This window comes from Bufo bufo, chromosome 10 (assembly GCF_905171765.1).
Source record: "Bufo bufo chromosome 10, aBufBuf1.1, whole genome shotgun sequence".
Classification (NCBI taxonomy): Eukaryota; Metazoa; Chordata; class Amphibia; order Anura; family Bufonidae; genus Bufo; species Bufo bufo.
In genome coordinates, this window is record NC_053398.1 from 43,032,311 (window position 1) to 43,049,386 (window position 17,076).

Below are 17,076 nucleotides of genomic sequence, written 5' to 3' on the forward strand. Positions count from 1 at the left end.
CAATATAACTTGACCAGCTACAGCAATAACCACAGATTTAGCTGAATATAAATTTGAGGCCTATTATTTAGGCGCTGGGTGACAGGTATACGTTTACGGACAGAATTAGACTTGGATATGCACAGTAGCGTGTGTGTGAAGTTATTGAGAATGACCCTATCAGCACCTTGAATCTAATATACCCTTTTAGGGATAGATTTAAAGTAGGCCTGATACAGCAGAAACCACTCATTTAGGAAATTGCTAGGTTGGGAATTGTATTTCAACCCAGAACAAAAACTGTGCTTTTACGGACACAAAATAACTTGACCAGCTACAGCAATAGCCACAGATTTAGCTGAATATAAATTTTAGGCCTATTATTTAGGCGCTGGGTGACAGGTATAGGTTTACGGACAGAATTTGACTTGGATATGCACAGTAGCGTGTGTGTGAAGTTATTGAGAATGACCCTATCAGCACCTTGAATCTAATATACCCTTTTAGGGATAGATTTAAAGTAGGCCTGATACAGCAGAAACCACTCATTTAGGAAATTGCTAGGTTGGGAATTGTATTTCAACCCAGAACAAAAACTGTGCTTTGACGGACACAATATAACTTGACCAGCTACAGCAATAACCACAGATTTAGCTGAATATAAATTTGAGGCCTATTATTTAGGCGCTGGGTGACAGGTATACGTTTACGGACAGAATTAGACTTGGATATGCACAGTAGCGTGTGTGTGAAGTTATTGAGAATGACCCTATCAGCACCTTGAATCTAATATACCCTTTTATGGATAGATTTAAAGTAGGCCTGATACAGCAGAAACCACTCATTTAGGAAATTGCTAGGTTGGGAATTGTATTTCAACCCAGAACAAAAACTGTGCTTTGACGGACACAATATAACTTGACCAGCTACAGCAATAGCCACAGATTTAGCTGAATATAAATTTGAGGCCTATTATTTAGGCGCTGGGTGACAGGTATACGTTAACGGACAGAATTAGACTTGGATATGCACAGTAGCGTGTGTGTGAAGTTATTGAGAATGACCCTATCAGCACCTTGAATCTAATATACCCTTTTATGGATAGATTTAAATAACCACACTATTGATGGTTAAATGGACTTGGTGGCAGCTTGCCCCTGATGTAGGATATAGCAAAAAATAACCACACTATTGATGGTTAAATGGACTTGGTGGCAGCTTGTGCTGGCGCACCACAAGCCACAAAATGGCCGCCGATCACCCCAGAAAAAAGTGACTGAAAAACGCTCTGGGCAGCCTAAAAACAGTGAGCAATTGAATAGCAGCAGTTCAATGATCCACAGCTGTAGATCGATCACTATCTTAAGTCTTTTGGAGGAGTTAATCACTGCCTAATCTCGCCCTAACGTTGCAGCTGCAACCTCTCCCTACACTTGTATCAGCAGAGTGACGTGCAGTGCTACGTGACCCAAGCTTATATAGAGGCTGGGTCACATGCTGCACTGGCCAATCACAGCCATGCCAATAGTAGGCATGGCTGTGATGGCCTCTTGGTGCAAGTAGTATGACGCTTGTTGATTGGCTGCTTTGCAGCCTTTCAAAAAGCGGCAAGAAAGTGCCGAACACCGAACCCGAACCCTGCACTGTGAATGTTTACATGGTGTGTTCAATAAAAACATGGCAACATTTAATTCTTTGTGTGTTATTAGTTTAAGCAGACTGTGATTGTCTATTGTTGTGACTTAGATGAAGATCAGATCACATTTTATTACCAATTTGTGCTGAATCCATATCATTCCAAAGGGTTCACATACTTTTTCTTGCAACTGTATGTAAACATCATTTTTCTCAGCCATTGTAAACATGGGACCAGCACAGATGTCTTTGGCTGCCAAGCACACATGCAACAGATCAGCCACTTTCACAGGTACAAATCTGCTGACAGATGCCCTTTAAAAAATTAAACCCAGAGCAAAAACCCAGTAATAAACACCACAACAATTAGAGCACTCAAATGAAGGGAGGGAGAGCAGGCGCAGATAAGCCTTCTTCTTCAAATCTTCCTTCTTCAGCAGCTTGACCAGGAAGAACACTAAAGGCCCATCTTCTTAAAGCCAATACTGTAAAATAATAACCGAATCGTCCCAGAGATGAGAAATTAACCACCACTTATGTGATTGCGCTGGTAGCCAACCATGAACAGGGTAAGCACCATATGGAAGACATGAAAGGGAGAGACAAAAGAGGGAGGGAAAAAGATCGATAGGAAAGGGGGGAGGGTGCTCGTGATAACCCCATCCATGAATGGGCATTTCTGGACAGTGTTTGGTATTCCCAGGGGTGCGGTTTTTAATGTCTCTATTTTTACCAACCTAAGCGTTGGTGTGTGGTAAGTATGTGTAACTCCTTCTTCTAACAATTAAGCGATTTATTGAACCATACCCGGTATAGCGACATTTCCACTCATAGCAGTCTTTCTCAAGCAACCAAATACCAAATACATTATTTCTTATATACATAACACATAATCATATGATTCTGTATGAACCTACAGTATAACCCTTCCTAAAACCTATAACCATGTAGGTTTGGATACATATTCACTAGTGGGCGGTCATCTAAATGATGAGTTCACCGACATGTGTTCACCTATGGTTCATATACAGTGGCATGCAAAAGTTTGGGCATCCCTGGTCAAAATTACATGCACGCAAGAATGCCCAGAAATCTCACAGAACTAGAAGACTTTTGCAAGATAGAATGGATGAAAAGCCCCAAAAAAGAATTGAAAAATTCTTGGCTGGCTACAAAAAGCATTTACAAGCTGTGATACTTGCCAAAGGGAGTGCTACTCGGTACTAACCATGCAGAGTGTCCAAAGTTTAGTATTTTTGTTATTTAAAAAAATGTAAAAGGTGAAAATGAAAAAAATGTTTTTGCTTAAAATACAAAGGGAGTATGTCATCTTTAACGTTATGCCTTTTGGAGATCATTTCATTTTCAACTTGCTTAACTGTTCTCAGTAACAGTAATTTTGCCCAGGGGTGCCAAACTTTTGCATGCCACTGTATGTGTGTGCCTTCCTTCGACTGTGGCTTATCTATACTACATTTGGTGGGATCCAAGAGTCAGGATCCGGCGCAGTGTGCACCTGCAGGAGAAGTCTTTAATACCCATGGATGTTGGAATCATGTTGTGCTGCTGATACCCTAAGGCTGGGTGCCATCCTGACCCCATACTGTATATACAATATGTAGAGCATAAGCAAAGGCAACAATTGCAATGGGTAGATAATGATAGAAGTGATGGATGAGGAGGTTGTGAGAAGTTCAAGAGTTGTGTGCTTCTATAGCTCATATATGAAGTATATACTGTATGGCTATCTATAACAGATAAAGTGAATATCATTGATTATCCTATGACATTGGCACCTGGCAATATGTGGGATAAATTAGACAGCAAATGAACAGACAGTTCCTGAAGTTGGAAACAGAAATTGCGTGTGTAATGATCTGATCAACTTTGACAAGGGCCCAATAGTCAATATGCAGTGGTTAATAACTACCAAAAGTGGTGAAAAAAAATGAACAACTAGTGAACTGGTGACAAGGTCTTGGGTGCCTAAGGTTTATTGATGCATGTGGGAAGTGATGGATTATCCACCTGGTCTGATCCCACAAAGAGCTAATGTAGCTCAAATTTCTGATAAAATTACTGCTGGCTATGACAGGGCATCACAGCTTCCTGCATACGAGGCTGTATAGTCACAGGCCGGTCAGAGCTCCAATGCTTACTCCTGTCCACCAATAAAAGTGCCTACAATTGGCAAATAAGCTTCAAAACTGGCACATGGAACAATGGAGAAGGTGACCTGGTTTTATAAAGCACATTTTCTTTTACATCATGTGGATGCCCAGATGAGTGTGTAGCACATACCAGTTGAAAATATGGCCCCAGGATGTACTTTGGAAAGACATTCATGTGGATGTTACTGACTAGAGATGAGCGAATTTTTCAAAAATTCTATTCGCCGGTTCGCCAAATTTTTTAGGAAATTTACGTCAAAAAGAGCTATTTCCTGGCTGCACAGAGTCTTTATAGAGGTGTAGAACACTGTGCCTTGCAGTAACATGCATAGGGAGTCTGCTTTGGTAGTGAAATAATACTGTCCGTATGACATGCAGATGATAGGCGTCGCTCTTAGAATCACTGCACACTTCACTTATTTGGGCAGTCACGGGACCAAAACTGAACAAATAACTCATGTATGAACTCAGCCTTACAGGTCGATGTTAGCACCAAGAAGAAGCGCACTCCTTTTACACCGTCCTCAGCTGATTTCACATACAGTTGCAAGAAAAAGTATGTGAACCCTTTGAAATGATATGGATTTCTGCACAAATTGGTCATAAAATGTGATCTGATCTTCATCTAAGTCACAACAATAGACAATCACAGTCTGCTTAAACTAATAACACACAAAGAATTAAATGTTACCATGTTTTTATTGAACACACCATGTAAACATTCACAGTGCAGGTGGAAAAAGTATGTGAACCCTTGGATTTAATAACTGGTTGAACCTCCTTTGGCAGCAATAACTTCAACCAAACGTTTCCTGTAGTTGCAGATCAGATGTGCACAACGGTCAGGAGTAATTCTTGACCATTCCTCTTTACAGAACTGTTTCAGTTCAGCAATTTTCTTGGGATGTCTGGTGTGAATCGCTTTCTTGAGGTCATGCCACAGCATCTCAATCGGGTTGAGGTCAGGACTCTGACTGGGCCACTCCAGAAGGCGTATTTTCTTCTGTTTAAGCCATTCTGTTGTTGATTTACTTCTATGCTTTGTGTCGTTGTCCTGTTGCAACACCCATCTTCTGTTGAGCTTCAGCTGGTGGACAGATGGCCCTCAGTTCTCCTGCAATATGTCCTGATAAACTTGGGAATTCATTTTTCCTTCGATGATAGCAATCTGTCCAGGCCCTGACGCAGCAAAGCAGCCCCAAACCTTGATGCCCCCACCACCATACTTCACAGTTGGGATGAGGTTTTGATGTTGGTGTGCTGTGCCTCTTTTTCTCCACACATAGTGTTGTGTGTTTCTTCCAAACAACTCAACTTTGGTTTTATCTGTCCACAGAATATTTTGCCAGTACTGCTGAGGAACATCCAGTTAGCATCTTCCAGAGACTTTTGTAAGTCTTTAGCTGACACTCTAGGATTCTTCTTCACCTCTTTGAGCAGTCTGCGCTGTGCTCTTGCAGTCATCTTTATAGGATGGCCACTCCTAGGGAGAGTAGCAGCAGTGCTGAACTTTCTCCATTTATAAACAATTTGTCTTACCGTGGACTGATGAACAGCAAGGTTTTTGGAGATACTTTTATAACCCTTTACAGCTTTATGCAAGTCAACAATTCTTAATCATAGGTCTTCTGAGAGCTCTTTTGTGCGAGGCGTCATTCACATCAGGCAATGATTCTTGCGAAAAGCAAACCCAGAACTGGTGTGTGTTTTTTATAGGGCAGCTGTAACAAACACCTCCAATCTCATCTTATTGATTGGACTCCAGTTGGCTGACACCTCTCTCCAATTAGCTCTTGGAGATGTCATTAGTCTAGGGGTTCACATACTTATTCCACCTGCACTGTGAATGTTTACATGGTGTGTTCAATAAAAACATGGTAACATTTAATTCTTTGTGTGTTATTAGTTTAAGCAGACTGTGATTGTCTATTGTTGTGACTTAGATGAAGATCAGATCACATTTTTTTTTTATTCGCTTTATTGAACACACAAAGCAAATAATAATGACAGTCTCAGTACATAATCCAATGCTGATTATACATCAGTGACATCTTTAAAAAGTATATATGACATGTGCATTACAACGCAAATAAAACAATAAACACCTGTGCTGTATCTGCTTATTTGTGTCGTTACCTCAAGCAAAAAGGTTCACTTAAACATAAATTAGACTTTACAGATATCATATACCAGTCCTAGCTGATCCAATTCACTATTTTTTATTCTCTATTCCCCCACATTTCAGATTTACCGCTGTTCAGCTTGTTCTGTTCTTAATGCCTCAGTCAGTCTGTGGGATGAGTAAGTAGTCCTTGGAGATGCGCAACATATCCCCTATACCTTCTGAAATTTAGTCATGCAGCCCCTATTTTTAAAAACGATGTTCTCATATGGTATTATTGAATTAACCAGTAGTTTCCACTGCGCTAGGGTGGGTGATCTATCGCCCATCCACCTCATGGCTATCGCCTTCCATGCCAGAAACAGTACTTCCCTCAGGAATATCCTTACATAATGTGAGTAAACAGTCTCATCTAATATTACGAAGAGACAAATCTTCGGGTGTAAAGGTACTGCACAACCTAAGAGATCGGTGAGCAACTTGGTTATTTCCTCCCAGAATGTATGTATATATGGGCATGCCCAAATAAGATGCCAAAAGTCAGCATCCACTGACGCACACCTGTGACACTCCGAGTGAGTAAGTCTACCCATCCTATTTAGCCTTAGCGGAGTCAGGTAACTCTGATGTAATATGCAAACTTGGATAAACTTATTGTTTATGGCAGGTGATACTAGAGTGGGGGATTCTAAAACATCTTCCACATCTTCATTAGTTAAGTCTGGAATTTTAGCTTTCCATCTATCTAATGCTTGAATTGGGACACCTTTCAGCTTAGTATATAACACTGATATAAAACCACGTGGTCCTTGAGAACGGATAACTCCAATCATTGGAAAGGTGGATAGTAAGATTGGGGTATCCCTATAGTGAGTTTGCAGGGCGTGTCTCAATTGCAGGAATCTATAGAATGCCTGTCTAGGGAGCTCATGCCTACGACTCATGGACTCATAATCGTTGAATACATTATTGCTATATAGATTGCCCAATGTGATAACCCCGTGTTCCTTCCAGAACATCCCTTCTCGCATCGTCAGTAGATCAGGGAACATGGGGTTATCCCAAATAGGAGTTTCCAACAGATTCGACCCTACATTGTATATTCTCTTGCTAGCTGTCCACACCTGAACAGCCACCCTATGAATTGGTAACAGCTTCCGTGGGAATAAACAAGGCTGTTCTAACACAGACCATAAATTAGCAATACCCAAGTAATCAGCTAATTGCTTCTCTTGCCTGTATAGAATGCCTCCCGGTGTCACCCAAGATCTGATATTTCTCAGCTGTCCAGCTAAGTAATATAGGTGTACATCGGGCAAGGACATACACCCTTCCTTCTTAAAACGGGATAGATTAGTTATTGAAAGCTTGGGTCTATTTGCTCCCCAAATGAAGGGCGACAACAGCGAGTTAAGGTTCTGAAAGAACTTTTTCGGAACTGCATATGGTGCATGCTGTAGAATATATAAACACTTCGGTAGGATAATCAATTTTACCAGATTGATCCTCCCTGACACAGACAAAGGCAGGTTCTGCCATACCCTGAATTTCTCCTTACAATATATTAGGAGTGGCTGGATATTCAGTGTATGAAAGGACGTGACATTTTTGGTGATATGAACACCTAAGTATTTATAGCTATGCACAATAGGCAAAAGAAAAAGAAAGAAAGCAGCACACAAAAAATGAACGGGTGCAAAAAAATCCTCCCAGGAGACCTGCGACCAAGATCCCAAATGTAGATACTGTAGCAAAAGAAGGCAGCACTCCAGTTTGCAGTAAAAAAGTGGACGGTTTATTCACTCATCAGCAACGTTTCAGCTCTCACATTGGAGCCTTTTTCCAGCTGGAAAAAGGCTCCAATGTGAGAGCTGAAACGTTGCTGATGAGTGAATAAACCGTCCACTTTTTTACTGCAAACTGGAGTGCTGCCTTCTTTTGCTACAGTATGCACAATAGGCAGTTCTCCTGAGTTGAACGTGTCCTCTAGTTGATATAGAGGGCATAAAGTCGTTTTGGACCAGTTTATCCGCAATCCCGAGAACCGGCTAAATAGTTCAATTGTATCGATTGCCCTAGGGAGTGTAGATTCTGTTTGTGACATAAAGAGCACCATATCATCGGCATACAATCCGACCGTATCTTCCTGTTCTCCTATTTGGGTGCCATAATATTGCGGGTCCGCCCTAATACGCATGGCCAATGGCTCTATGGCTAAGGCAAACAGCAGAGGTGATAGGGGGCAACCCTGTCTGGTTCCTCTTCCCAGGCAAAAGCTGTCTGACAGTAACCCATTCACCAGAACTCCTGCTTTGGGGCTTTTGTACAGTAATTCAACCCAACGTCTGAATTTAGGTCCAAAACCAAACTTCCTAAGGACCTGAAACAAATATGGCCATTCAACCGAATCAAATGCCTTTGCTGTGTCTAATGACGCCAGAGCCCATTTCTCCTGTTTCTGAAGACCAATCTGGGTCACCACCTGTACCCTTCTAATATTATCAGAAGTGGACCTGCCAGGAATAAATCCAGATTGATCTGGATGTACTAAAGTTGTAGCTACTTTACCGAGACGCACGTCCAATATCTTTGCTATAATCTTATAGTCTATGTTTAATAAGGATATCGGACGATATGACCCGCACTCATCTGATTCCTTGCCAGGTTTTAATAACACGACTATAGTTGCGTCATACATTGATGGCGGGAAGTATCACTTTCGGAACGCCTCATTATACATTTTTAACAGAAGTGGGATAATGTGGGTAGAGTACTTAACATATACTTCTAAAGGCAGTCCATCGGGACCAGAGGCCTTACCCCTAGCTAGTTGCGAAATAGCCTCCTGTATTTCCAAAACAGTTATGGGGGTTTCTAGGCTGTCCGCTGCCTCATGTGACAGAGTAGTGAAATCTAGATCCCCAAAGTATTGCACGACCTCATCCATTTCATAATTCACCCTGGTCTCATAAAGGTCTCTATAATATTCTTGAAACCTACCCGCTATAGCCTCTGGATCAGAGAGTATCCGTCCATCTAAAGCTTTAATGCGTAGTATAGCGGGGGATGCCTGGCTCTGCCTAACGATGTGAGCTAGCAGTTTACTGGACTGATTGCCCAGTTCAAAGTACGATTGTTTGGAGAAAAACAGTTTCCTTTGGGCTTTTTCCTTAAGCAGAGTCAGGTATTGTGTCCCCTTAGACAGCCATGCCTCCTTATTTAAATCATTGGGATCAGACACATATACCGCTTCCAGTCTAGAGCAATCTGCCGCCAGGCTTTCCTCCTGCCTAGCTGCTGACTTTTTAATATATGATATAGAAGACCTGAGGCAGCCTCTAAGATATGCCTTCATAGTCTCCCACAATAGTGTATTATTCGATTCCTCCTCATGTCCTTCCATGAACACCTTTAATTGATCAGGGACACGATCAGACGGTCAAAACAGGGTCAACCAAAAGGGATTAATCCGATTCAAGCGTCTGATCATATCCCCGCCTTGCCTCAATGTTAATTGCAATGGGGCATGGTCAGATATACCCCTCGGTCCATATTCTATATCATACGTCAAAGAGTACATAGATGAATTGCCCAAGACATAATCCTTTCGCGACAACGCATTATAACTGGCGGAGTGACATGAGTATTGTCTGACATCAGGGTACTTTAGCCGCCATAGATCCTTCCACCCCACCTCTTCTGCTAATTCAGCTAGGGGCGTCTTATTATTAGATCGGCTGTCACCGGCCTCCCCCTGTTGGTGCCTATCCATGTCCCTGTCTAAAGTCATATTAAAGTCCCCCATGCTGATTACACGGGCTGACGGATACGAGGCTGCAAAGCTAACTGCTTGCTGCATTACTTGCAAGGAAAAGGGCGGGGGGATGTATATACCAATAATAACGTACAATATACAGTTTATATTTTCCCGCTGTATCTATCTGGCATGTTTCCAGTTCCCACCTGAGAGATTTGTGCACCATGAGAGACACGCTCCTAGACAGGTTCGTAAAGCATGAATGTTGAGCCCATTGAGCCCAAGGCTTCTGTATGCGCCTCGTACTATCTGCTGTCAAGTGGGTTTCCTGCAGGCAGAGGATATGTGGGTTGAATCTCCTGACTGCAGAAAACACCATGGCTCGCTTTCTAGCAGCACCCAATCCCCTAACATTCCATGACATTATACGTATATCCGACATGTTGTTCTAATATAAAGGACCTCAGTTACCTCTCGACCCTCCCACCACTTTGCATTATGACTGATATAGCACAGAACAAATAACATATGAATCGTCAGGCGCACCCTGACATATGCTATGACTGCCTGCATGGTGTAACCTTGAACCATTCGCATCACTCTTGTCGCATAAAACATAGTATACCTCGTCTTGTAGGTGGCACTTCGAAGAAACGGGGTGTGCTTGTGGCAATTAACCAGTAGCACCACAAATCTTACAACTTGTATAGAAGTGTTTTTTAACATAATCGAGGACCCAATCCCCAACCTCTAGAGGGAGCCCGGGACAGAACATGAACATCTGGACTGACCAGGGAACCCTCTAGTGAACTGAACAGCATTTGCGATACTCAATACCTCCCTTAGCATACATGATAACATCCCAACTCTTATTACTATCTTCCTATCACAGTGGAACACTCATGGCTTTCTATGAATAGGTATGGTCAAGTATGTCAAAGGATCAAGGAGATAGGCATTGAACAATTCCTGAGTGTCCAGGAGAATATTTACTTAGTCAGTCCAGACGTTATCACCAACTTTAATGTCCAGTCCCGGGGTCCCTCTTACTTTAGCAAAAAAGGAAATAAGGGAGTGTTCACATTTTTATCTTGGGGCTCTTGCGTTTCTCCCCCTTCCGTCTAGCCAGTTGGTGGCTTCCTCAGGATTATTGAAGAACTGGCTCACATCACCATATACTACTCTCAGACGAGCTGGATATACCATGGAATAAGGCAGATTCTTTTCGCGTAGCCTCCGTTTCACCACACTAAACGTGGCCCTGCGTTTCTGCAGCTCAGATGAAAAATCCGGAAAAATCATAATGGTATTATTTTAAAATTTTAGCTCTTGCTTGGTACGCGCCTTCTGTAAAACATGATCTCTGTCCATAGAGTTCAGTAGCCTGGCAAGTAAGGGCCTCGGAGGAGCCCCCGGTGGAAGGGGTTTGGCGGGAACACGATGCGCTCGCTCGATAATGAATGCCGCCGAGAATGTCGCATCTGGAAAGGAATCTCGGAGCCAGGTAGTGACAAACGTGCACGGGTTATTGCCGTCAGCTTTTTCAGGCATGCCAATTATTCGCAAGTTATTGCGTCGCGTGCGGTTCTCGTAATCATCACATTTCTGTTGCCAAAAATTGACTTTTTGCTCCAATTCCTGTATCTTTTCGGGAAGTGGTTGCAGGCGGTCTTCCACGTCAGAGATTCTATTTTCCGTCTCTTTAACGCGGTCTCGGATAGCCTGCATGTCATGATGGAGTAGGCCTATATCCACCTTTACCTCCTCCAGTTTACCCATCATGGACGTGCGACAGGTAGATATTGCTTGCAGCAACTGTTCAGTCACTTGCTTAAGAGATGGTTCGGCATCTGATTGTTCCGCTCCTCCTGACACAGGATATTCTTTCGCCCTCTCCACTGATGATGATCGGGAGCCTGCGCCATCTTGGTCTTCCACGCGGGCAAACTCTCAGAGCCGGTCTGCAGCAGACTGTGCTCTATTTCGGGCCATATTTGAGTTGCGGGCTTTTCCCGACCTCCTACCGGTTCTGGTGGTAATGTTTGCGGATATAAATTGTCAGGATAATATAGAAGTTAGGGGAATCGGGTCCGGAGCTTCACTACATGCGTCCGCTCATATCGACTTCCGGCCACGCCCCCTCAGATCACATTTTATGACCAATTTGTGCAGAAGTCCATATCATTCCAAAGGGTTCACATACTTTTTCTTGCAACTGTAGATGTCTACAGAACCTGTTCTATTAAACGCTTATACAAGTAGAGCCTACGACAAAGTGGAGAGGGTGCCAGCAGTAAGTTTGTGTTGACTTGTGTTGACTTCACTGATTATTTTGCCCTTCCTCTGATCCATCAGAACAATAACCCTTAAAAACGGATCCTGTCTGTGGAGCATCCGCCTTCACTCGGTCAGCATTTGGTCAGTAATCAATCAGTATTGCTAATGCCAAACAAAACAGGAGTGGATCCAAAACAGAGATGACACTTGAATGGAATATTCCTGCTTTTGGCTACCAAATCATTAGCCAAGTCTGATGGGACCATACAGGTCTTACAGCTGCTACACAGACAGGATCCGTTGTGCGTGTCATTTTTCCTTCCTTCTGACAGATCAGAAGAAGGGTCAAATAAATGATGATGTCAGCCAGGCCGAAAGGCAAAATAGTGGCCCAGTCATGAAGTTGGGAGGGTGGGAACAAATGAGAAGTCCACAGAGTGGCCTCATGACATAGTGGTGAGGTAGAAGCAGCATGAGGAGACCACAGAGTGGCACTTCTCTGTCTGACATACTGTTAGATCAAATAATCAAATGTTAGATCAAATATTTTCGATTTTGCCACTAATACACGTCAAACATGGCTTTAGAGTATATCAATGCAGCGCTGAACGGCAATTAGGCCCTAATTATTTTCAACTTTTACACAACACAAAAGGCTTTTCAACAGATAAGTGCAATGCTGGATGGTGAATATATTTTTATTTTGCCACTAATACACGGCAAACAGGGCTGTAGAATATATCACTGCACGGCTGAACGGCAATTAGGCCCTAATTTTTTCTACTTTTACACAACACAACAGGCTTTTCAATACATAACTGCAACGCTGGATGGCGAATATATTTTTATTTTGCCACTAATACACAGCAAACAAGGCTGTAGAAGATATCACTGCACCGCTGAATGGCAATTAGGCCCTAATTTTTTTTCTACTTTTACACAACACAACAGGGTTTTCAACAGATAAGTGCAACGACGGACAGCGAATATATTTTTATTTCGCCACTAATACATTGCAAAAAGGGCTTAACATATAACGCCACCTCACAAGGGAAAATAAGACATACTATAGAAATATTTCCTTGTAATAAACCCTGTTAATGGCTGTATCAAACAGCACTTGCACCCCAATAACAAGAGCGGTTTGCTGGAATGACAGAGCTGTATAATGGCAATTTGGATCCCCAGTCAGTGCAGCAAGGTGTAATAGGATTGTTCCTATTACCCAGTCACTAACCTCCCCTACTGAACCCTGTTCTACATAAATGCTGTGGAATGATTCCTCCCTGTCCTTTCCCTGCACTTATAAATAGTTTTTTCACCACAATCAAGTCTTTCCTAGCACTGTCCCTAGCGCCTGCAGACGTCTCTCCCTGCACTTAGTACACTGGCAAATGGCAGAGTCTAAGATGGCTGACGCTATTTATAGGGCTGTGACATCACAGGGCTGGCTGCTGATTGGCTGCATGCATGTCATTATGGGTGTTCCCGCCTTCCCAGAGTTCCTTTCTCCATGTCCTCACACGTGCAGCAGCCATTTTAGGAAAAAATGTGATTCGCTACCACGAAGCGTGAGGAAATTCGCATTCGGAACAATTTCCACTTCGTCTGCTTCGATTTTCTCATCTCTATTACTGACACGTACCACCTAACTAACATTGTACATCATTATCCTCTAATTCCAGTGGCCCCTTGTAGCAGGACAATGCACCCCGCCACACTGCAAAAACTGCCCAGGAATGGTCTGAGGAACATGACAAATAGTTTAATGTGTTGATTTGGCCTCCAAATTCTCCAGATCTTATTGTAATGGTGCAATTTTAGGATGTGCACCTGAATCTTACAAAGCCTAGGCTGTGAATTGATCCAGTGAGCATATAATAAACCCAACGATTAATAACATGCTAATCACAATAAACTCCCATAAATGAGGCAGTCAATGCAAAATTACACAAAATAAATCAAGACTTTATTGAACAAGTCTAACATGATAAATCTGCAATCAGTTTTTACTCTTTTGCTGAAAAGCTGTATTTTGATGCCATCTAATGTTCAAGTTCTAAAGTAATCACCTCATGCAGTAGTGAAATTACTCATCGCTGCCTAACAAACATTGGAAAGAAATTGGAATCCTCAGTGGGTGATACCTTTTAATGGCTGACAAGATGACACAATTGCAAGCTTTTGAGGCTACTTAGGCCTATTCTTCAGGCATCTTTTAAGAAAGCATCTGAAGATTCACATACTTATACACCAAAGTACACAGGAATAATGAGGCAGATGAGACAAGTGATGTAAAGCAGATCAATATGAGTGGAGGAGTAATCAAACAGTTGTGTGGCACCGGCCTCTTCATAACTTCGGCGGATCCTCCCCCCATTCTAAAAGAGGCATAGAAAATGGTAAATGAGATGGGCCTGTCGGCCCGTCCCCTTCCACACCCATGCCATGCCCACAATTTTAGACCTGACGTGATCGGGGAAAAGTCGCAGATTGCAGCGCAACTAACTGTTGTGTTGCAATCTGCGCCTGAAATACGCCAAATTTAGGCATATTTCAGATTGATAAATGAACCCTATAGTGTAAATCTATGAGACACATTCATTTCTGATCTGATTGTGTCAAAGCTTGCATTCCCAGATTCTCCTGTCTTTCTGAGATTTGAAATTCCTTTTTAATAAGAATACTTTCTACATACTACTTGCTACAAAAGTGTTTCAGTACAAATCTTTCCTTTCTTCTTTTATTGTGTGGAAATAAGAGTTCATTTTTGTTCTAAGTTTTTGACCAGTTTCACCGCCAAAGAGACCCCCCCCTTCCCAGTAGGACATTTGGTGTATACAATCAAATGGACTACATTTGGCATGGTACAGGTGAAGTACCTGTGATCTTGTAGTCCTGACATATATTGGGGACCTGTGCCTTGTCAGTGGTCATCATGTATGGCTGGGGAAGGCAACCTCCGACACTCCAGCTGTTGGTAAACTACAACTCCCAGCATGCATACTGGCTCTGCTCTTCTAAGAACTCACATAGAAATTAATGTAGCATGCTGGGAATTGTAGTTTTCCAACAGCTGGAGTGCCGAAGGTTGCTGATCCCTGATGTGTAACACCCCAGATTTGTGTTACTACACGCCTCTACCCCGCTACTATCTTCTAAGAGCCTTTATACTGTCTTCAGGTCTGATTTTGCTTATGTCCTCCAGAAATGTGCATAGAAAACTATGTTAAATGTAATGGTTCATGTAATTATCCTGGTTACCAGCGGGTGGCAGTTTTCATACTTACTGACAGGATGCTGCTGCTGCCGCCTATGCCGCCGCTGCGATCCGCTCCGCTGGGGACTCCAAGATGGTGCATGCCTCTGGATGTGTAAAAGCTCAAGTTCTCGCGAATCTCGCGAGAACTTGAGCTCCTTCTCCCTGGCTAAGAGCGCGGCGCTCTGATTGGATGCGCTCTTAGCCAGGGAGAAGAAAACCGCGCCCTGTACAATTCTTTGTCAACGCCTTCTCGAACCATATCAGCATATGAGGCGCCAGAATTACCGGAGACCACAGCGGATGAAAGAGGGGGTCCTCTGAAAAATTAACCCCTTAAGGACCGGGCTCATTTTCACCTTAAGGACCAGGCCATTTTTTGCAAATCTGACCAGTGTCACTTTAAGTGCTGATAACTTTAAAACGCTTTGACTTATCCAGGCCATTCTGAGATTGTTTTTTCGTCACATATTGTACTTCATGACACTGGTAAAATGAAGTCAAAAAAATTATTTTTTTTGCACAAAAAAATACCTAATTTACCAAAAATTTGAAAAAAATTAGCAAATTTCAAAGTTTCAGTTTCTCTACTTCTGTAATACATAGTAATACCCCAAAAAATTGTGATGACTTTACATTCCCCATATGTCTACTTCATGTTTGAATTGTTTTGGGAATGATATTTTATTTTTTGGGGATGTTATAAGGCTTAGAAGTTTAGAAGCAAATCTTGAAATTTTTCAGAAATTTACAAAAACTCAATTTTTAGCGACCAGTTCAGGTCTGAAGTCACTTTGCGAGGCTTACATAATAGAAACCACCCAAAAATGACCCCATCTAAGAAACTACACCCCTCAAGGTATTCAAAACTGATTTTGCATACATTGTTAACCCTTTAGGTGTTGCACAAGAGTTATTGGCAAATGGGGAGGAAATTTGAGAATTTCATATTTTTGTCAAATTTTTCATTTTAACCCATTTTTTCCACTAACAAAGCAAGGGTTAACAGCCAAACAAGATTGTATCTTTATTGCCCTGACTCTGCCGTTTACAGAAACACCCAATATGTGTCCGTAAACTACTGTACGGCCACACAGCGGGGCGTAGAGTGAAAGGTGCACCATATGGTTTTTGGAAGGCTGATTTTTATGGACTGGTTTTTTGACACCATGTCCCATTTGAAGCCCCCTGATGCACCCCAAGAGGAGAAACTCCCTAAAAGTGACCCCATCTAAGAAACTACACCCCTCAAGGTATTCAAAACTGATTTTACATACGTCGTTAACCCTTTAGGTGTTGCACAAGAGTTATTGGCAAATGGGGATGAAATTTGAGAATTTCATTTTTTTGCCTAATTTTCAATTTTAACCCATTTTTTCCACTAACAAAGCAAGGGTTAACAGCCAAACAAGATTGTATCTTTATTGCCCTGACTCTGCCGTTTACAGAAGCACCCCATATGTGGCCGTAAACTACTGTACGGGCACACAGTAGGGCGTAGAGTGAAAGGTGCGCGGTTTGGTTTTTGGAAGCCAGATTTTGCTGGACTGGTTTTTTGACACCATGTCCCATTTGAAGCCCCCCTGATGCACCCCTAGAGTAGAAACTCCATAAAAGTGACCCCATCTAAGAAACTACACCCCTCAAGCTATTCAATACTGATTTTACAAACTTTGTTAACCCTTTAGGTGTTGCACAAGATTTAATGGAAAATAGAGACACAATTTCAAAATTTCACATTTTTGGCAGATTTTCCATTTTAATATTTTTTTTCCAGTTACAAAGCAAGGGTTAACAGCCAAACAAAACTCATTATTTATGGCCCTAATTCTGTAGTTTACAGAAACACCCCATATGTGGTCGTAAACTGCTGTAC

General features: G+C 42.2%; 1 long non-coding RNA gene across 1 annotated transcript; it reads right to left on the reverse strand.

Moving 5' to 3' along the window:
• Positions 1-388: 388 nt before the first annotated feature.
• Positions 389-15,206, reverse strand: LOC120980548. Its single transcript, XR_005774543.1, has 3 exons — positions 15,078-15,206; positions 5,514-5,519; positions 389-406 (listed from the first exon to the last, which is right to left on the reverse strand). It is a non-coding gene; the product is annotated as an uncharacterized LOC120980548 (long non-coding RNA).
• Positions 15,207-17,076: the final 1,870 nt, after the last annotated feature.